Here is a 23,286-nt window from a genome sequence, read left to right as displayed (position 1 = left end):
TAAACTCAAGCTTAGAAAATAAAGTGACTTTGCTGTACCCCCGGGGTGTGTATCTTAGGAAGTTTCTACCTTCTACATATACACAGAAAAATACCTTACAAATATAGACGCAACTGAAAAGAGATAGAATGAGTCCATCTTTTTCTGTATACTGTTCAGCATTTCATAAAGTTTTGCAACGAACCCATATCACTTTAATAGAAAACAAAACTATTTTGGAAATAAAAGGTAAATGACAATTATTCTGCCTTAAAATGTTTTAAAGAATTTAAAACAATCATTAGGTTTTTAAAATAATTTTGGTAGCAAAGTACAATGGACAATTTCTCTCCATTTCTTAGTTTCTACTTTTAGTTAGCCTGACTTTCACATATGGAATTGAGAAAAAAGACGTTCGTAACCTACACGGTGATTCACCTGAAAGAACAAAGTAGGCCATGTGCCTTTGCGCCACAGGCACTGCATGCGCATGCGCACCCCCGGGGAGGCCATAATTGGGCAGGGAAGAGTTACTGTCTCTTTAAAAAACATAAAACTCCTAATTTGCTTAAAATACACACAGAAACCCAAAGGCCTTAATAACCTTCATTACAATTTCCTCCAAGTAGAACATTCATAAGCCTTAAATCCCTTTACTGAGTTTTATTGCCCGTAATTAGCCAAAGTAGACAGAACTGAGTGTGTGTGGATGTGTTTGTGTGTGTTTAAATTTAATAGACTCAAGAAACATTTGTGTCATTTAGTCCCCACTTTTCAATACCGAATGGAAATATTCAAGAAGGAAAGGGAAGAGAGATTGGAAGAATTCAGAATAGGTGGAAAAGAAGGAATTTCTAGATTAGTTCAACATCCAAATAAATGTAGTATTTGGATCCTGTTCATATAAGTTATTTGTTTTAATTATTCCCTAAACTTTCCAAAAACATTTAGTGGGAAAGCTGAAACCAAGATTGGTGTTCCAAACTACAGGGCTACATTAGCAAGTAGCCCTTTCAAGTCATGCTATGTAAAATGTGGTCCTCAGCCCCGCGGTAGCAGCACCCACTCGAAGAACGATCACAAGCCTCCCCCGCACCTACCGAATCCAAATCCATATTAAAAACAAGATCCCCCATGATTCCTACACATTGATCTAAGGCATTCAGATCCAAGTTTTGAATACAGCATCCCCCTCCAAAATAAAAGTCATAAGGAAAATTAATGTCTGTACCTGAAAACACTAAAACTACTTTTGTGCCTCCCTATACATAGATTATAATCAATTCAAAGGGGAATGTTATGTATCTTTCTATCAGAAAAACCAAAAGTCGTAATTAAAGTAGAATCTTTCCATTTTATTCTTTCATTCAAACTATAAACTGAAAATGGGTTAATTTGCAAAAGAAATTCCAAGGGTGTAAGATTTATTTTCCAAGGTTATTAGTTGACCCTATTCAACCTACAGGATGGGAAACTACTAGGTAACAAAGTACCATCCTAGTCAAGTAAAGGCTGCATATAAGAGATCTTCCAAAAAGTTGAAAAACGAGCTTTAAGAGTATACTATGTAAAGAAGAATTAACAAAGATTAGGAAATAGAAAAGTTAAGGTTTTCAAGTTTTCATTCATTGAAATTTACAACCCTCATATTGGAATTTACCCTAAATTTACAACCCACACAAAACTGGCCCAGATCAGTGTCTAATGCGTCTTGCCACACTGGATCAGACTCATGCCCCTTCCTGTCCAGGATTCTGATGATGGCACCAAGGGACATGCTGTGGGAAGAATGGCTGTTCTTTGATGTCAGCCTCAAAGGTTAGGAGTGTACCCAAAACATCCTAGCTCCCTGTAATAACCCATTATGGAGTTGTCATCCACAAACTTAGTTAAATCATTTTTGAGGTTATTTATATTTTCCACCCCTACTTCCTCTTAGAGTAATCAGTTCCATAAGTTTCTAACTAGTTGGGTAAGGTGATATTTTCTAATCCCATTGCTCACCACATCTTAGAATAAGGCAGTGTTCTTACTATCAATATTATTCATACCATCCATGATGTAAAAGGAAAATGGCCATATCTCCTCACAGCACTTGTGTCCATTGATCCCTATTGGTTTTTTTTCTTCCCATGGGCAGGCATCTTCTGTTGTGACCATTTTAGAATCCTCGTATCTTCTCTGATTTCACTATAGATCTTTTGGGGGGGATTATCATCCTATTACAAGGAATGGGTATACAATTAATTTGTTCAAAGATAAGAGAATGCCCTCCACTTGATTTCAAAGTTCATTTCCTGAGGATTTATGACTTCAGTCAAAATTCTTAGGGATCCTGTAACCCCTCATCAAAACTAGAAGCAAACAAACTAGATTAACTTCCCATACTTATAATTTGCCTTCTTTCTTTTTTTGTTTGTTGGGTTTTGCTGGTGGTGTTGGGGGGCTTCTCTCTTATACTTGTCCACTGCTGTGAACATAAATTCATCTGCCTGTTTCTATTTCTCAGGTAAGCTCAAGAGCTTACCCTAAAATTTCTCCTCTTGTGTGGCTTGGCCTTCTACCATCTTCTACCAGTATTGGCAGCCAAAAGTAGAACCTGTATACCCTTTGAAAACAGTAAATTAAGACTACATTGATCCTCAATCTTTAAAATTCCCAACTTGCTACATACTTTAAAATTGAGCCCAGTTCTAAACTGAGGTCTCTTTTGTCCTATAGGAATATAGTTCCTAAAAAAATCTGCTTTTACCACTTTACCGTCCAGCTCTAGTTTTCTTTGACAATCACAAAGAAAAATACGATACCAACAATGGGCACCCATGGTAACTTTTGAAGGTGAGGGTGCAGAGAAAGGAAAGATACCCTTCTGCACATGCTCCTGACTTCCACTACCCACGTGGGTACTGGAGGAGAACTAGAGAGGAAATTAAGAGAGTTAGATGTAGTGAGTGCTTCAGGAGGGCCCAGCCTGAGGCTGAAATGTGAGAGTGAGGAGATGGCTATAGAAAGTCTTCAGAAAGTATCCAGGACCACCCAAAACAGTCAACTGTGAAGAAGAAAAAAGACATTTCTCACATGTAGGGTCCCAAAAATATATATTTCATGTACCTTTTCTCAGTAAGTTACTGAAGGACATGCTCCACAAAAACAGGGGAATAAATTTAAAAAAAGAAGAAGAAAGAAAGTAAAAGATGGAATCTAGGAAACAGCATATTAAACACAAATTAGAGGCAGAAGGAATCCCCAAGATGATGGTTAAGGAAAATCCCAAGATGATATCTGTGAAGCAGGCTATATAGCAATCAGTCTAGATTGCACCACATCAGAGACTCTGAAGTTTCTTCAAAAGGATAAAATTAATAAAATAGTTAATATATTCTAACATACTAGGAAGAGATTTACACAAGCTGAAGAGAATTTAGAGTTGAATTAGGGGTGCATATATAAAGGAAAAACCAACTCCAGAGAAAACAACAAGTTATACAGGAAACAAAATGTAATAAATATATACACACTGTGTGACTCAGCTGTGTTTGCATGGTTATAAGAATATAAACACTGGCTACTCATCCTTCCAAAATTATACTATAACCATATGAGAGGAGAGGGAGGAGAAGCGTGCTTGTGTGTAGTGAGGAAGGGAAGTAGTGAGAGTGGGCTAAATCCTTATCTCCCATAGTGGAATTCAACAGATGATGCCCCAAGCTAAAAAGTACAGCAGGAGCAATAAAAGCATGTTGTGAACAGTTATGACCATAAATACCCAAAGATTCTAAAAGAGTTGAAAGTAGTCGTGGCACAGTTAGCAGGAGGGCATTGGGTCAAGGACAGTAGTTTTTCATAACAATCTTGGTAGAACTATTTGACCCTAAAACATATGTGTGTTTAACTTTGATAAAAACAAAGGATGTGGTGTTTCCTTGTAATATTAGTAATGAATAATTTACCTATACTTAGGAAAATTTCAAATTTATGCAATTAAATTAGAAGAAATTACAAACTAAAGATTTAATTACATAGCACTTACAAAGTCAAACAGAAATAAAGATACAGCTGAATGTTAATATTCTGTGGGCTGTCAGCAGTTACATCACAATATTCAAATTCCCAGATTTGTCCTAACTGCTCGCAAGTAAAAAAAAAAAAAAAGACTTTAGAATCTCGTCTCATTGTACAGTATCTTCCTTCATTCAGCAACTGAACAATTTATTTGATGTAGAGAAGAACAAAACATTATTTGCCATAATGTTTTTATTTAATTATGGATAAAATTATACCCTTAATTCACACTTATATTTCCCTACTAAAATAGGACTTCACTTAAATCTTGGCAGAAAGCAAGAGTCTCAAAACGGACACACAGTTCACCTCTAAGATGAACCCTTTTAAGGGGGTCTCTTATTTTACTCAGAGGGAAATGAGGGAATGAATCCAAGTTATTGTGATGTGTTCTTATATAAAATATTTGATTTACAAGGAAAGAATGCCTATACTAATGACACATGGCATTTGTAATAAATCCTTCTCACACTGTGGTATATTAACCAATATTTCCCAAACCTCCCTTAGGTCAACACAAGAGACCTCAAGCAGCCAACCAGATTAACTAGGACCACATCAAGTAAAACCAGGCCACACAGGACTACTTTCCTCCATAAGAGACAAAACAATACATGTATGATTTCAATAGATTCTCAAGCTGTTCCAGTGTTGGCTAAAACTTACATCTTTCCAGACTTAGCAAAAATACAGACATTATCCAGGCCTAAGGAGTTTCATATTCAGTAAGAATTAAGTCTCTTTGTTCCTCTTTGCCAAGATGTCTTAAAGTCTTAAATAGAAATGGAAAGGGGGTAGAGACGTGATAGAAAATCCAGATAAAGCATTAAAAATAAATGCATATATTACCAAATGTGAAGATTTTTTTCCATAAAACATGAAGAATCTAAAAGTTCCAGTACTCTGAATTTCATGATCCATGATCTTTTAGTGAATTTGGTTTTCAAATTAACAGTTCATACTTTAAGAAAACAAACTTTATGCCAGCCCAAGAATTGCACATATGTTACTGCATATATATTTGAAATAGTTTTGAAAACTGACATATGGTGGTATAGTTAAGTGTATACAATATAGATTTTAAATATAAGTACAAAAGAGGTGTGTATAAAAGCAAACTTGATAGAAGATTTATTATTTTGTTTCTGGTCCATGGACCTCATAGTCTCTAATATTTTCAAGCCTAACAAAATGAATTCAACTCAATATGTTACACTGAACTATCCAACACTGACCCTTGTTATTTAAAAATATATATATAACCCATACAACCCTTTCCCTTTTATATCTGTATTGCATTTCTGCAAAGCTGATCCACCCTCCATGGTAGCCTTTCCCTTTTGTGGGCTTCCCTCAGCCTGTTGGTCTGAGCCACATAATAGTCATACATTTATATGCTGCTTTTAAATGTTTCTTTGAAAGTGTTTTGTTTTTTACTTTTCATTCAAGTCAAGCTGGGTGAGAAGACCACAATCACCTCCTTTCTTTTTTGTTTTTCTTTTTTAGTTATTCTTTGTGATTAGAACAATAATCATTCATAGGAAGAGCTAAAGCACCTGCTGATTGAGTGCATGTTAAAAATATGACAGCCACATTTTTCATGCAAATATAGTAATCTCCTTTTGGTATAGGATGTTTTTCTCAAAGTGTTCTTCAAAAGAATAGACTTTGTGCTTTTTGTTTAATACTAGTAGCAGAGAGATGAACAGGTAACTCACCATGTGTCAGACATTACTCGTTAGTTGCCTACCCTTGTTCAGGATCCCAGTTCTCTTTAGGGAGGCATTATGCTGGGCAAAAAACTGACTTCCCAGACGTTCTGGTAGTAAGGAGGCATTTGTTACATGTAGGCAGGGACAAGGGTATATGCCAGTCAAGTCTCTCTTGTTTTTTAATAAGAAACCAACAGCTTTTCCAGAAGCCCTATCCAGGAGACTTCTACTTATATCTCAGAGACCAAAACCTTACATCCATCCTAGACTCCCATCCCCTCACCACAGTCAGTTACCAACTCCTACTAACCTTCACTCTCCAATACATCCTTCACTCCAATCTCTTTTCTGCATTTCTACTACCATGGCTATTCTACCAGCCTACACACTTTCATGCTGCCAACTCTCACCTCCATCTAATCCTTTCTCCACTAAACTTTCAGAGGGACTGAAAAATTAAATAAAACTCCTATCACTCTCCCTGTTTAAGAATCCACAAGTCCAGTCTCATCTCTGAGCTATGCCTCAACCCTACACAAGACACCAGCCCCAAACTCTTGCATTTCTGTTTCCAGTCTTCACCATCCATCCCCAGAATACCTTCAACCCCCATCTGCCCTTATTTTTCTAGTTATTTTATATTCATTATTCAAGTCTCATATCAGGCTCTATTTTATTCATTCAACAAATATTTATGATTATTCCCTATGTCACACACACTAGGGACACAATGATAAGTAAAATAATTTATAATTTCCCAACTTAAAAAGGAACATGCATCCCCTCCAAGAAGCTGTCTCTGATCCTTGAACCACTTTTAAGGGCTTAAGGGTCGCTACAGTATGGCCCCTCAGACATGATGGACTGTCTTCTATTACTATATTTGTCACATTATGATGAAATTAACCAGCTGTCTATATGTCTTCCCCAGTAGATAGTAAACTCTTCAAAGGGAGGTTTCACCTCCTGTACATTTTGATGTGCCCAGAGTCCAGCTCAGCGCTTTGCATCTAGTATAGATGTTTGCTGTTATGCAAGAACACACTGCTTAAATGCAGTGCCTTTCAATTAACAAGTTTTAGTGCACAGACCTTTTAGTTAGCTTGTTAGAAAATAAAGCTCCTGGTCTCCAGAAACATACCATCTAATTTAACAAGATATGTATGCATGATATGTCAAATTTAGTGCAACATTAAATAATAAGGGGAAAAATCTCTAAGGTTTGGTCTCAATTGTTTTGAACAATCTTATGACAATGTTTTAGAGATCACGAATTTGAAAAGCAAATCAATTATATCTCTTTGCCAAATAAACCATTCACCCATTTACTAAGACAGTTTGACTCACTGGGGTATTTAAATAAGCTTTTCCCCCGCAAACTGGCTACCCTCTTCTGCTACCCTGAACCCCTGCTTTCCAGTTGGGTATCAATTCCCTAGGTATACTGAGCAGATTCCATAAATGAAAGCAAGATGAAATTTATTATAGTAGTTATTGAATTTTTAAGGCCTGTTACTTTTTATTTTAAAACATCAATTTAAATTTAATATAAAGCCAAAGCCTTTCCTCCACTCCACATACAAAGGCAGGAAAAGTCTAATTCCCTAACAGCTTGGGGTACAGAGGAGTTGGATGCATTAACTCCCCAGTGCGCTACAGAGGAAAAGGGCATGTCTCCCACTCAAAGGATGAGGTTTTATCCCTCTCCTTAGTTGGCCTTAATGGTCTCATTGCCGAAGGGCTCAGGAAGGAAGAGTGATGACATCACCTTCATCAACAGGAACCTTGTGAGGAGGGGCTAATACCCATAGCAACTTCCCTAAGCTTTGGTAGTCCCTTTACAAATCTCACTGCACCTTCCAGCTAACACTGTGTCCACACTGTATTCCCCCGATACAAGCTTTAGCTGGCCACCTCCCCACTATGCTATAAGGGTCCTGTCAAGACTGTAATCCCTAATCTCATCCACCCTGTAATCAGATATGCAGGCTCCATCTTACTGCCTTCTAGAGACAGTTTCCACCTCTCAGTCTCCTTCCTCTTCTTCAGATAGAGTGACAGCCACAGTCTACTGCCTAAGTGTCTTCCAACAATGAAAGGAAAGGTAGCAACCTTCTGACAGTAGCAACACAATTTAGGAACAATTTTTTCTTAAAGTCCCCACCCTTGCCTTTGCGGAGTAGAACACTTCCCCTTCATCCTCAAGCTCCCAAACTTTAAGAGTTTATATGTGTGAGGGTACAAACACATATAGAAAGCATCAGAAATTGATATAAAATAATAGTTGCATCTAGAGAAGGATAATTAAAGGGAACACAGGAGGCATGCTTTTTACTTTGTTTTCTTTTTTCAATTTCTTTTTTTCCTTGACAATGAAGATGTATCTGTGTATAACAAGTGTAACTAAAATGAGAATGAAAGGAGAGAAAGAGGAAGAGAGGAAATGAAGGAGATAGATTGATTGCTTCCTTATAATGAAATGATTCAATGATCAAATTTTCAAGTTAAACTCCCTTTGTATTCACATTACTATTTATTAATTTACTCTTCAGAAATAGTGAGAACAACTCTTCTTCATGGTTACTGCAAAGGAATAAAATTATATCACTTTAATCAAATGCAACAAATTCAGAATTAAGAAAAACCTCGTAAGACTTAAGCATCCCTGAGGAGCACGTCACATTACCCTCAGAGCCCATTCAAAAACGAAGCTTAGGAAACACCAGCTTCTGGTTAAAGTCAATCAACTCAGAAACAACAGAGTCTTTGTCAAGGAAACCCGAGTTCAAGTGCATGAGGATCAGATAAAACACAACACATGGCATCTGAACTAAAATGATATGCTTTGATTTTAGATTAGACGTTAAGAAACCAGCAGAATGCAAACACTTAAGAGAAAGGATGTACAAATAAAATTACGATTGGCTTCCTCTTAGGTGGTGACAGTTGAACAGGAAAGTGGTAATAGTAAAAGTGCTACAGAGCAGCATGTAAACATCTTTATTTGTAAATCCACAATATAGAGAGTTCTACTTAATAGGACATTGTGTTATGGTCACAGATAATAGATATTAGATAACCAAGTGTTTAGAAAGTACACTGTTTAGGAGACTACTGATAATAAAAGAACAACTGTTAATTCAGAAAAGACCACAAGCAGGGCCATGTGCTTTAAGGCCTGTATCCTGTACAGGGAGGAGGACGTGGTGGATGGAAGGAGTTATGCAGAGCTGTGTCTCAATTACGGCTATAAAACCAGTTCCCCAAATTCTTTTAGAACCTCTCGTTAGAAGCTACTCAGATTACCTGAGATAATAAAAAGCCAGGAAGCATAAGGGCTCTTTTGACCACACATTAAACATGAATTAAATTACTGAAATTTCATGGTATAGAGTCCCAATATGGTGTGTTTCTGTGTTTAAAAGCAGGAGAATTTAACAATTTTATACACTGAGGATGCTTCCTAAGGAAGAAAAACAAGTTAACGCATACATAACTCCAAAATTCTCTCCATCAAAGACAACTTGGAGAAGACTTAGATTAAGTTGCTTCAATGAAATAAAAATTATATTAATCTGAAAATACACTTGTACGAGGTTATTCTTTGAAGCCTTGTTGTTTGTCCCTGCAAAATATTGGAAGCAACCTAAATGTCCACACACAGGAGAGTAAGTGGATAAATTATGGTACATCCACACAACAGGACACAATGCAGCTATAAAAAAGAATGAGGGAGAACTCCAACTCTAAACTGATATGGAGTGATTTCCAGAATGTACTGTTAAGTTAAAAAAAAAAAAATCAACGTGCAAAAGTATAACAGAATATCTAATGTGTGTTACCTTTGATATCAGGGAAAAGGAGATAAATAAGAAAAATTTTAAATGTCTGTTCACTTGTGCAACAAGAAACATAAGTTGAATAAACCAGAAACTAGTGAGATAGGTTACCTTCAGTAGGCAGGTGAAATGGAGTTAAAAAGATAGGGGACTGTAAATAGGTTAGAAGGGGTAGGGCGTGGGAAGTACACACACTTCTTTTATACTGTTCTGACCTTCATAATCTTGTTAATATTTGACATACTCAATAAATGAAAACAGTAAGGATGAGGAAGAGGGAAAATGTCCCACCAAAAAAAAAAACAAAAAACAAAAAACATCGAACTGAATTTTAGATGAACAGAACCAGGCTGAAGTCGGCGGGAAACTAATCTGAGTAATTTTTGAACACAATATTTTGACTGCATATCCTTAAGCTAAAGACAAAGAGAACTATAAACAAATACTGATTCTGAGTAGGTTTCTTTTTCACAGTGGTATAGGTTAGCATTTCTAAAAGCCTTCTATGTAATATATTCTCAAATTGAACAAATGAGTACATATATTGCGGATGAGAGTTAAGTTCGTCATTGTTAGAAAAGAGTTAGAAACATGGAAAGAGAACACACTAGAATGAACCCTAAGATGCTGGATTGGAACTGGAGGCCACTACATCATGAAATCACTTTTAATATGTTCATAGGGATAGATTATATATGCACAGATATGTATGTATGTGTATACACACAGGCACAAACACACATGCATATGTTTTCTAGCTTTGTTTGCTGAGAAGGTCTAGAATTAATGCCATTCCCAATAGCAATGAACATACCTAGCATCCAGATTCTGTTTTCTAAACACTATTCTCAAATAAAAGGAGCCACGGCCTCTTGGCGAAATGGCTGATTCAAAGGCAGGGTCAGGGAAAGTACAAAATCAGCCCGAGACGTTTTGTACCAGAAAGCAGAGAAGTCTTCAGGGAATGTTGGAAACATGCCAAAAATACAGAAGTTTAGAGGAGCTCCCAGTGGTCCGATCTAGGACAATTTGAGCAACAGAATAAACATTGCCAGATTATAATCCATAGAAGAAAATAACAAACCATGAATCTATATTGCTATGAATGAATGAATGAATGAACGAATTAACAAGGGAGAAGTTCTTCTTTGCAGAATTCCAACTAATGAATATAAAATAAACGAGGGGGATTTCCCTAGTGGTCCAGTGGTTACGACTCTGCGCTCCCAATGCAGGGCGCCCGGGTTTGATCCCTGGTTAGGGAGCTAGAGCCCTCATGCCGCAACTATTATGAAAAGAGCTTGCATGCCACAACTAAAGATCCAGCACAACCAAATAAATAAATAAATATTTTGATTAATTAAATAAATAAAATGGAGATCCCCTCACTTGGAATCACCATAGTAATAATCATTTCAGGCACTAGTTAAAGCTATTGAGTAAATGTATGATGAGTAAAAGATTTTATATAGCATCAAAGCATTTCCCACAAAATACTTATTTCAGAGAGAAATATAGTAACTTTACAGACAAGATACCTTAGTGATCAAAATTAGTATCACCAGAAATGGATCAATATCATGTGCTTCCTGATATGATGCACTGGAAAAAAAAAACACATCGTTTCTGTTATATCCCTGGCAAGAACGCAGAACTTCAATCTAGTCATGAGGCAACATCAGACAAACTCAAACTGAGGAATATCATACAGAATAACTGGCCAGTACTCTTCAAAAATTTCAAAAAGACAAAGCCTTTGTCCTCGTGAAATACAAAGGCTGAAGAATTAGTCCAGATTAAGAGGCGAATAAAGAAACGTAAAGCAATGTATGATCCTGGATTGGATCTGAAACAGACTTTTCTTCTTTTACTACATAACACATTAGTGGGACAATTGGGAAATTTTGAATAACTCCTATAAGCTAGATAAAGAAAATAACACTGATATATACTGTTATTTTAAAAAATGTATTGTGGTTATAAATCAGGTTTTCATTTTTAGGAAATACACACTGATGTCTTTATAAAGAGCATCATGTCTCCTTATAATTTCAGAAAAAATAGATAATATGATACAGCAATTGTGAAGTGAGCTAAGATATTAGCACTTAAAGAATCTGGGTAAAGGGTATATAAGATTTCTTTGTACAATTTTTTAAACTTTTCTATAAGTCTGAAATTATTTCAAAATAAGTTAAACAATATAAGATTTCAAGTTTAGGCAGAAGAAGCAATAATCAATCCATTTCAAAATAATTAAAATAATAACTACCTATAAAAAAACGATAGCAATTAATACAAAGAAGTTTTATGAAAATACCTCTGGTTTTTCCAAGGAACCAGATCTCTATTTCACTTTTATATTTCTTGGAGTTTTTGAGTAAATCATGAAAACCACCTCTGATATTTATTAGATAATAAGGCTTATTACTTAAAAAGACTAGCATATCCAAATACTGCATTTTCCTCTTAGAATTTTCAGTAGAGGAAGTTATCCAACTGATTAATTAACAAATAGTTACTGAATGAAAGACACTGTCTAGATGCTTAAACAGATAACATCTACATCTGGTTCATCCATTTCAATGCCAACAACAAGACACTATACAAGCTTTACCCCATGGGCTTTGCCAAATGAATTACCAATCTGGTAATCTGGTCAATCCGGTAGGACTACCACATGCAGGCAGAACATTCAATACAGTCATGATAATAAAACAATTCTTGAATAATAATTTCAAGGAACTTACTAGAAATGCATCCTTCTATGCATTTTTATCCAGGAAAATACAAGAGTAGAGAGCTTACATTTAAAAAAAAAAAAATCCATGAGTTAATTTGTATCAATTCATTCCTAATCACCACTATGCATTAGATTTTTTTAAATTGAGGTATAATTGACTTAAAGCATTGTGTAAGTATAAGGTGTATAATGCATTGATCTGATACATTTATATACTGCAATATGCTTACCACCATTTTCGCTAACACCTCCATCACATCACATAAACCACTATCCACTAGAATGGACAGATCAGGATGGATGTAGTTTGGGGGAGTGGTTTCCCAGTAGCTCTTTTCAGAGCCTAATAGGAACAATAAAAAGGGATCATATTTCTTTTAGGATTTCATCTTTCTCAAAAACAGAACCCTCTTTGATGTTTCAGTTTACTCCCTAATATATTCTCATCTGGTTTTATATTCAACAGTCTGCAAGCTCCTTTCTGTATATTTGCATACTCTAAGATTCAACGCAACCCTCATACCCTTCAAAAATTCTTCAGTGGTTCCCAACATCAACTGATAGTCTTTGGCCTCTCACCTCTTATTTCCAGCCTAGTGGGTCCCCTGAGGAAGTAACTGTATGTACCAAAAGTTCAATGACCTGCCGAACATGTAGCCATTCTATATATTGTACCATTCAACAAATTTAAGTTTCAAGTTCCTAGCTTGACACTCAAGAGACCCCTCCAGTTTGTCCAGGACTGAGGCGTTTCCTGGGATTCTAGACTTTCAGGGCTGAGAACCAGTGTCTCAGGCAAACTGAGACATTTGGTCATGCTAGTTCTGGAACCCAACAACTGACCTCTTGACCTCCCAAATGCACCTTTGCTTCTGATATTCACTTTCTCTGGCTCATCCTACCCCCATCATCTCTACATATCTAAGTGAAAATTATTCAAAAACTTGTCCAAATGTCACATTCTCAGTCAAACGTTTGCTTTTCTCCAGTCCTGGAGGTAATTTCTCTTCACTGTAAATTCCAAAGCAAATCAATTGTTTTCTCCCTTGTGGCACTTGTACTATGCTGGGGAGGAAGAGGTTGGTCACTTACTCCTCACTTCTGGTGTTTCCTTCTCCACAGGGTGGGGTGGGGGATATCTATATATATAGGCTGTGCACATTCTCCTCCTTTTCACTAATTCTTCCCCAAGAAAGAGGGAAGAAGTTCTCTGTATGGAGATTTGGGACAAGGAACTATGCGTTGCAGACCAGCACCGTTCTCCATCTTTTCCTGTTTGGGATTTTCTTGCATTGCCGAAGTGTTATAGAAGCAGGCCTCCAAGCTATGCCTGGCTGGATGGGCTTGTCTGAATCCAAGGTATGGGATTAGGAAGTTCATTTTTGCTATACATCAAAGCCACGTTCTCGAGCATCAGCTTTACCAGTAACAAAAATGATATTTAATTTGTCATCTGAAAACCCTGATCTCGTTATCATTCACAACTTGGGCAGATAAAAGGAATGCTGCTTATCAACTACAACCCCCTCTGAACTGTAGGTTCCTATAACTGGGCCTACAACATCTCCACAGCATACTGTACAGTGCCTTGCATGTAGTAGGCGCTCCTAACCAAGTGAGTAGATACTAATCTCTCACTATTGATTTTTTTTTTTTCCAGTATGGCAAAGTGAAGTCAGTTTATGCTAAGTGAAATAAGTCAGAGAAAGACAAATACTATATATCACTTATTTGTGGGATCTAAAAAATACAACAAACTAGTGAATATAACAAAAAAGAAGCAAACTCACAGATATAGAGAACAAACTAGCATTTACCAGTGAGGAGAGGGAAGGGGGGAGGGGCACCATAGGGCTAAGTGATTAAGAGGCACAAACTATTAGGTATAAGATAAGCTATAAGGATATATTGTACAACACAGGGAATATAGCCAATATGTAAAATAACTAAATGGAATATGACCTTTAAAAATTATGAAGCACTATATTATATACCTGTAACTTATATAGTATTGTACAGCAACCTTACTTCAGTTAAAAAAAAAAAATCCTAGGGCTGGTACTTACTAGCAAGGTGGTCTCGGGTAAATCTCTTAACATCAGAGTCCCATTTTTTCCCCAATTAAGGAGTTGCTACAGAGACTTATAACCCACAAGGCCTAAAATATTTACTCTTTGGCCCTTTACAGATAAAGTTTGCCAACCCCTCTTCCAAGGATTGTTGTAAGGATTACAGATCAGACGCTATTTATTGCTAGTGCCTAGCATATTTTTGGCTGTTATCAATTTAAATACCACAGTAATATTTAAAGTAATATTTTTTTAAAAGAAAATTCCTGTGAACATACAAAATTAACAGCTCATATACCCTATACTCAAATATTCCACGCCTAAAAGAGGGGAAAACAGACCATAAGAGTCATCATTTTTAATTTGCTACAAATTTAGAGGCTCAGGAAGCATTACCAACCACAAAACTCTCACACTGCAAAGCATCTACAAGACATTTAATCAGTGTTCCCAAGAACAATGATGACTCAAGAGAAACAAAAGATACACTAAACATTTTTTCCACTAAAAGGGAGTCTTGAAATAGAACTTGAGCAACAAGAGTAAGTATATTTACATATTTAATATTCTTTAATGGATGAGAAGCAGAGGGTACTGATGAGAGTTATTCCAGCTTGAAATAAGTTGTGAAAACTATTAAGTCTGACCAATACACTGCAATAATTCTTCTCCCAATTAACTTTGACTTCTTTAACTTTGTGTTAAGTGCCAGGGATCCAAAATAAATACAGTCCTGGTCCTTGTAGAATTCAAAGTCCAATGAAGAACACAAACATGCATTTAACAAGGTTATCTAAATTCTTCTAGCTGAAGTTCAAACACTTAGCAGAAATGACCCTTCTACCCTTCTCTCAGCTCCATATCAGTTTTGTTTGGTACCAGGGATGGAGGGAAGAATTTTGCAAGGGACGGTCCTAGGACAGATAAAAAGACAAGACAGCTAAGCTTGTGATGCTGGCAAGCCCTTTGGACTGGATTTTAGTTCCAGAAGTTAGAAGAGTGAGAAATCCTAGCCAAGGGCTTCCCTGGTGGCACAGTGGTTAAGAATCCGCCTGACAAGGCAGGGGACCTGGGTTCAAGCCCTGGTCCGGGAAGATCCCACATGCCGCAGAGCAACTGAGCCCACGCGCCACAACTATTGAGCCTGCGCTCTAGAGCCCGCGAGCCATGACTACTGAAGCCCGTACACCTAGAGCCCGTGCTCCGCAGCAAGAGAAGCCACCGCAAGGAGAAGCCTGCACACCACAACAAAGAGTAGCCCCCGCTCGCCGCAACTAGAGAAAGCCCGTGCGCAGCAACGAAGACCCAAAGCAGCCAAAAATAAATAAATAAATTTATTAAAAAAAAAAAAAAGAAAGAAATCCTAGCCAGATCAGATGAGCTGGCTGAGAAGACTGGAGAGATCCACGCAGTATTCATTTATACAACCAAAGTTCAGCTTAGGGTTTGGGAGGGCGCTGGTGTCTCTGCGTCTGCACGGAAGCTAGCATGGCTCCTGGACCCTACAGGTTGGCAAACTGAGATGTTTGAGAAGCGAGAGTCTTTGGTCCTGCCGGGCGCCTGCACTGTCCTGAGCAGCGGCCATGGAGACGCTCCTCCAAATAACTTCATGAACCACAGACGTTGATTAGTCCTGTCTAAGCAAAGGAGGAAAACCATGATGGAGGATGCTATATGGTGACTGCCAGCGATGCCCAGAAACAACTGGACAAATTGACTGGGAGTGTCGCCCACAATCCCTTAGTCGTTCCTCTGCTGGCTTGAATATGCCCCACTCATTGAGTTTTATTTTCATGTGTATCTTAATACATCGTGGTAAGTGCTATGACAGAGGTCTGTACAAGTTCCTATGGGAATCCGGATGAGAGGCTACAAATTCAACCAGTTGAGGCAAGTCAAAAAGAACTCTGAGGAAGATCAGTTATGTTTTTAAGAATGTAACAAGGAGAACCATTCCTTGCTATGAAATGGTTCTCTTTTCACATTTCTGTCAATGTTTTCTTCCTTCTAAAGATACAGTATAACAATGGGATACTTTTCATCAAGTGTTATCTTCCACTGAAATCCTTGCATGGGGTCCCTGAAGAATTGGCAAGCACTTTGCCACTGATGATTATACACCTGTGTTAGTATCTTTTGAGGATCGAGATGACTCTTTATGCTACCAGAGAGAGAATTAGTGTTTCCCATTTATTGAGTTCTTTCAGACACGACCAATTCCATTGTTAAATTATTCTTGTATCTCACAGGACGTGCATCTAAGTTACATTTCCAAACTGGAGCAAGCATAACTTGAACCAGTCTCTTTAGAAGTCGTGGTGTTATAGGCTTGAACCTACCACCAGATTAATCTTTCTTCAAATAATGGCTATAAAGAGGGTACTTAAAATATCCCAAAGATCTTGCATCACTAATGGATCACTGTTACATGGTGCAGAAAACTTGACTCAGGAAGCGGTAAGCGTAAACAGGTGGAGTCCATTATAAGCTTTCTTTTCTTGTGCTGTAACTAAACGGCCTTATTATGCTACCAACTTGAAAAAATACATTGTAATGTTTATTACTGATTATTAAAAACACCACGCACTTTGAAAAATAGAGAATAGACTGTCAATCCATTTTAAAAGAGACCAAATCTTTTATGTTCGCAAACGCCCTTTCAGAACAAGAGGAATACAGGTATTAAGCATCACCTGGGTGAGAATAAGAAATGACATACAATATTATGACATAGTATGAGTGTGTTTCATGTTTGGTAATTGCAATCATTGTTGCTTTTGTTGTGGTCATCCATGTACGATGCTTGGTGTCAGTCTATTTATCTCTTGTAAAAATAAAATACAGTGTGTGTGTGTGAAAAAAATAAAAATAAAAATCAGAGAATAAAAGACCATAATTTTATATATTAAAACTTCAAGATCAACCATGAGTGAAAATGTAAAAATATTTACTGACACTGGGATTACTAAAGATGAAACCTTTGGTTAGCAGACTTTGTTTCCACATTTTTCCACTCTCTCTGTGAATGGAAGAGGGGAAAAAAGTAACCTTGAATCAAGAGACCCATCAAGCTGCAAAAGTTATTTGCTGTCTTTTGTAGACAGTAACTAGCTTCTCCACTTTCTGGCACTAATAGAAGAGAAGAAAGGTGATCGAATAAAATAGAATTGGTGCCCCACACATCACTCATAACCCAGTTGGCCCAGAAGCTACGATGGTGGCTTAGATTGGCAGAGGTCAGAGGGTGGGAGGGGACGGAGGAGAGGTTGTCACCCCGTGCACCCACACACAGTTTGTATGGGAGGTAGCCCCAGCCCAGGAACTGTGACGAGACCACAGGCAGATAGTACAAATATAAGTTCTGGCCGCACTCCCGCCTTTTCACAACTTCAGTAAAACACTTTGCACACTCTTGTCCTAACTCTAAAATTAAGATTTTTTTTTTTTAAAGGAAAACAAAAACAGGAAAGAAAAGTAGAGAGGAAGTTACAGAAAAAAAACCAACATCTACTGGTTTTACCACATCTAGGCCTAACTATAATCATAAATATTTAATAATTACATAGTTCACATGTGGTCTATCCCTCTGAGTACCTACTCGTTCATCTTCATTCCTGATAAAATTTAAGATTGTCCTCAAGGAGTTCATAATTTATCACTAACACCTTAATTCAGTTTCTATTACATGAGGGTTGATCAGTAGTTCCCATTTCTATCCTGTGTCCTGGCCACATTTCCTAGAGATACAGGGCACATTTCCTCTTGGCTGCCTATGCTTTCAAAGTGAAGGTATTGAAATAAAAAAATAAATCAACCTCCCCCTATCAATTTTCATGTTTCTTTTCAGAAACATAGTAAATATCTTTTATTGTGTACTGTGGCACAAATTCTTGGTCACCCCATTCTTTCATTCCTCAGATCCAATAAGTCACCAGTTGAAAGGATACTTCCTAAACCTTTCTAGCATCTCTTCTTGTCACCCAATGCTAGGACCCTCGTCCAGTTCTAATTAACTAGTGCTAAGATTACAGCAAGAATGTCTAGGTAGCCTCCCCGATGCCAGCTTCCTTCCCCTCAAAAACACTAGTCTTCCCCAAGCCCCACTTCCATCCCCCTCAGAAGACAGTCATGCCTGGAAGGCAGGTGCCATGTCTTACCAACTCAGTGTCCCTTCACATGTTTGCAATAAAAACTTTCAAGTACTTCACGGACTGAGGTACCACATGAACATCAATTTATGTTCAAAATTAGACCTCTTTGGACTCTCTGATTATCTTCTTTAAGTATAGTCTTACGAATCTTTGTAATTGCAAGGGAACAGAAAGCTTACTTCTTATTAAGACGCAGCTCTCGCTAGAGTACCTGTACTACCATTCACCTGTATACTGTGCTTCTCAGACGCTTGTTAATCTTTAAACAACAACAACAAGATGAAGAAAAGGAGGCTGGATGCGCTTGGTGCTGGTGCTGGTGTGCGGAAAGAAAGGCATGGGGAGCAGAAAAACGTAGCACTAACTTGAACATTCTTTATACAATTCCATCATAATTGGAGAGCTAAAAATGACAACCCACTGGCAACACCCTTCGCTGAGTCACAGTATTCTTCGTGTGCATTTTTCTAAGAGCAATCAAAATGGTAATTGCAGGACTAACTTTAGAACATGAAATCACTGTATCTGCACCAACATGGAATGCAAAGTGAAAAGTAATCTCTCATTAAACCAGAAACTGTGGTTTACAGTGTTTAAAAATTGCCTTGAGTCACTCATTCTCAGGGGATAGATCACAGTGCTCCTTAAGGACAGAAAAGTTGCTCCTGCCACAAAATACTTAAGAAATCCCATGAGGTTCTGGGTTTTTCCCCCACTTGTTCTAATTACATCAGGAATAAAACGTTCTTTACGCCTGTCTTAAGTACTACCCTTAAAAATGTCCTTTTCCCAAACTAGGTTCCCAATTCACATAAACAAACTATAAAAAGCCATTTTTGAGACAATCTGAGAAATTTGGTTGTGGTAGGTACTAAATGATGCTGAAGAATTATTGTTAATTTTGCTAACTCTGGAAATGGTATTGTGGTTATAAAATAACCTCATTTTATAGATAAATGATGAAGTATGTTAAGGTAAAATACATGGTATCTGAGATTTGATTTAAAATACTTTATCAGGTACAAAATAAAAAGGACAGATGAAGCATATATAGAATATACATATATTCTTAATAAATGTTGAATCTGAGTGATGAATATAGGGGGGTATCCCCTATTTGTGGTTTGACAGAAAAAATTCATAATAAAAAATTTTTAATGTTTATTTTTCTGCTTTATGTAGGACTCAGAATAATGATTGCAGTGGCCCAGTGGAGAGGGTGCTGGGCCACAGTAGCATCAAAGCAGAAGAAGATTTGCTGTGAGCAGGCTATGGCCAAAGCCACGTGAAGGTTAGTGAGGGAAATGTCCTAAACAGAAAGTCTAGAAAAGATGTGCACGTGTACACAGAACATTTAGTCTTGCGATAACCTCACATGACCAAGCAGACTCCTACACAGAAGCTAAGTGTTATTTTCTTCATGTTTTGAATGAAATTAGCAACTTTTCCCCCAAGCACTGTTTTGCTTTTCCCCCAACTATAACATGCATGTGTTTTATGTTAAATAATTGAAACCTATTGAAAACTCCCTCCAGGTAAACGCACCTTCCAAGTTTTGACCATTGCTCAGTAGGAAGACCGAAAAAAAAAGGGGCGGGGACAAATTTAGATCCTTTTCCAAGAAAATAATATGATGGACACAAAAGACCAAATGATTACCTGAGTATCTGGCAGTAGCAAGAGAACTTTAGAAATCTAACTATCTTTTCTGAATTATATTGTTATCTTCAAATTACTGCCTCTTGTAGCTGCTTCTTGGGACAAGTAAGGTACCAGATAAATCAGAGATTTCATGATACTTCCTGGTGAGTTCCAAATCTGTCTTCTTACTGTGTTTCATCTCACTTCTGAGTATAAATGAGTGTCACAGACACAATGAGTAGTTGCCATGTCAACAGCACAAGCTTACAGTGAGCACTGGTTTCTCCTGTAGTGCTTAAACATCTGTGATTCCTGGATGCAGAGTCCGAGCTTTTCCCCGGAGAGTCTGTTTCAGTTTATCTGGAGGGGGGCCCAGGCTCCCACATCATTAAATGTTCCCCAGATTATTCTCACCATTATCAGGTTTAGGAACCACAGACTATGTCTATCCATGGACTGCCTGATATGGAAAACTTTTTCTTGATTTTGTTAACTATATTACAAAGATAGAGATACAAGGGCATCCTGTGAATCTGTGCATACTGTCCTCCAAGTATTAAAAAGCAACTTTTTAAAAAGTTTGCATTAAAATCAAAGATATTTTATTTAACAACAACAACAACAACAAACAAACAAAATATTTGGTACAATTAGCATTCCCTTCATATCAGGTAAACCACCACTGGGACTTTGCTGTCTCCACAGATCTTGGTAAAGCAAACAAAACAAAAAAATCCCACCTCACATTACTAAAATGTGCTAAAATCTATAGCAAAAGATTTGCTCTGTCCCCTCTGTAAAAGTCTGACCACTTTCAAGACTCAGCTCCTCTGACACCCTCCTCTGTCAAGAGGAGGCATAGAAACCTATGGCACGTTGTGTATACCTGTGTCCATAGCACTTTAACATTGAGCTGTAGTTATTTAAGTCATAAATCTGAGCATCCTCAAAACAAAAGCCATGTGTTATTCACCTTCATACTACCAGCACCTTGGAAGTACTGGATCAATGCTTTGCTCAGTGTCTACTAGGTATCACATAAATAATCATCCATGTTCTAGAATGGCTTAAGTAATTAAGTCAGTTGCTCAGTCCCTTGGTGTATATGACAACCAAACAAATACAAGACTAGATTGCTTAATTTTCCCTGACATTTCCATTCATTCTATCTTTCACTATGCTCCATGTCTTAAGAGTTTCTAGACCTTAAGGGTACTTATCCTCATGTGTTAAAATCATAGCATTTTAATAATCTGGCAAATAAATTAGAAACAAATTCTAATATATCTTTTTCTTGCAGCAATTCCCTCATTGCTTAATAGTAATATTAATTGACAGCATTTGGGAATACTCTATTTGCCATATTGTTTAATATGCTTTACATGCATTAACTCATTTAATATTTATAAAACTTTATGAATATGTTATAATTCTAATTATATAGAGAGTGAAAGTAAAGCACTGAAGAGGCTATCTTGCCCAAGGTCATTCAGCCATGAAGTGACAAAGCCAGGATTCAAACCCAGGGAGCCTGGCTTTAGTGCTTCAAGTGTGTTTTCCTGTGTATTTAAAAACAAATGAATAAAATAAGTGTTTGAAAGACTGTTTATCATAAGCTTCCTTTCCGAAGGAAAAAAAATAGTTGGTAGTGAAGAGGTCTGAGCTCATCCATGCAGTCTCCACACTGGCCAGCCCAGCTCCTCTCACCTCCCATCAACCTTAAGAGAGTCCCAGTGACTACCAAGCTGCCAAGCACATTTACCCTTTCTCACTGTTGGCCAAATAACAATAGTGTAAACAAGGGATTAATCAAGAAAATAATACTGAGCACCTGTTGCTAGAAGGCTCTGAGGAATTGGAGAAAAGAAGACATAATTGAAGTCCTTGGAAACCATCCAATCAAAAGGGCTGCATGAACAGGCATTAGATCACCTACCCTACTAACAGGCAGTAAGTGCTATAAACATACGTATTGAAATTTCCTGCTTTAATCCACAAACTTCTCAACTGGGATGATCACTGAATCCATCTGAACTGGGTCTGATGGGCTGGACTTCAAACAGAAGGGAGGTAAGGGGAAATAAAGGCATTTTAGATGGAAAAAAGAAAAAAACCCATGTGAGAAAATGCATGGGAACAATCAGTCCTGCAGTTCAGCTGAAGCACAGAGTAAATGCCTAATGGTCTCAGAAGACAGCTGAAAAGGTAGGTTGGGTCCAGACCAAACAGAACATGGAATATCACACTAAGCAAGAAAATTAGCCTCCAGACACTGACAAGTTCCTAAAAATCTGAGCAGGAAAATGACATGATCAAAGAGTAGTAATAGAAATACTAATCCAGCCTGATGAGTAAAACTTAGAGGGAGAGGGGTGATTAACAAAGAGAAAAATCAGTTAAGAGACTTTTGCAATAATCATGATTAAAATATTGATTTGGGACAGAGCACTGGGAAGCCAAAATTTGGACTTGATTCATTATGAACCAAAACTAACAAGTCTTGATAATAGATGAGTGTGGAGATCTGAAGGAGAGAGAATATTTGAAGATGTAGTCAAAATTTTCAACTTGGGGAAGAGAATTGAGGTATCACTAAAAACAACAGCAAAGTCGGTGATGAGCAAGGTGAGTGAAGTTGTGGGTTTCATTGGTTTAGTTTTGGCTGGGGAAGAAGGTACAGAGAATTCACTTTTAGGACAAGTTGGTCATGAAAATGGAGCTCTCTGGCATGCAAATGAAAGCACAGAGCTGGTCTACAGAGAGATTTTAAAGCTATCAAGCAGTTTAGGAGGAGAGCTCCAAAGCATGAACTAAATTCAGGTTTTGTTTCCTTGCAATATTTTAGATAAACCCTGAATGTGTGGCAGGGAAGAAAAATTCTATGGGGATTGCAAATGATTTTTTCCCTAAGAAGTTGAACAATGAAAGAAATGGCAAAAGCAGAAAGGGTACATTCTAAGGATTGTAGAATCAAGGGATATTTTTATTTTACATGTAATATGGAAGATACCTAAAAACTTTTGACAGTAAGAGGAGACAGTGTCAAGGAATGTGAGATAAAAGATACAAATGAAACAGATCCTATATGAG

At 37.4% G+C, this 23,286-nt stretch overlaps 1 protein-coding gene and 1 long non-coding RNA gene across 3 annotated transcripts in view; both read right to left on the bottom strand.

Annotated features, from left to right (window-relative positions):
- LOC309615187 overlaps positions 1-23,286 on the bottom strand; it is a 571,459-nt gene that overhangs the window by 172,150 nt on the left and 376,023 nt on the right. The gene's annotated exons all lie outside the window — the stretch shown is intronic.
- The window catches only part of RSPO2 (R-spondin 2), a 179,974-nt gene that overhangs the window by 123,840 nt on the left and 32,848 nt on the right, over positions 1-23,286 (bottom strand). The gene's annotated exons all lie outside the window — the stretch shown is intronic.

This window comes from Balaenoptera borealis (assembly GCF_965194805.1).
Source record: "Balaenoptera borealis genome assembly, chromosome: 17".
Classification (NCBI taxonomy): domain Eukaryota; kingdom Metazoa; phylum Chordata; class Mammalia; order Artiodactyla; family Balaenopteridae; genus Balaenoptera; species Balaenoptera borealis.
The sequence above is the reverse complement of the archived record's forward strand: the minus strand, read 5'-3'. Positions and strand labels throughout refer to the sequence as shown.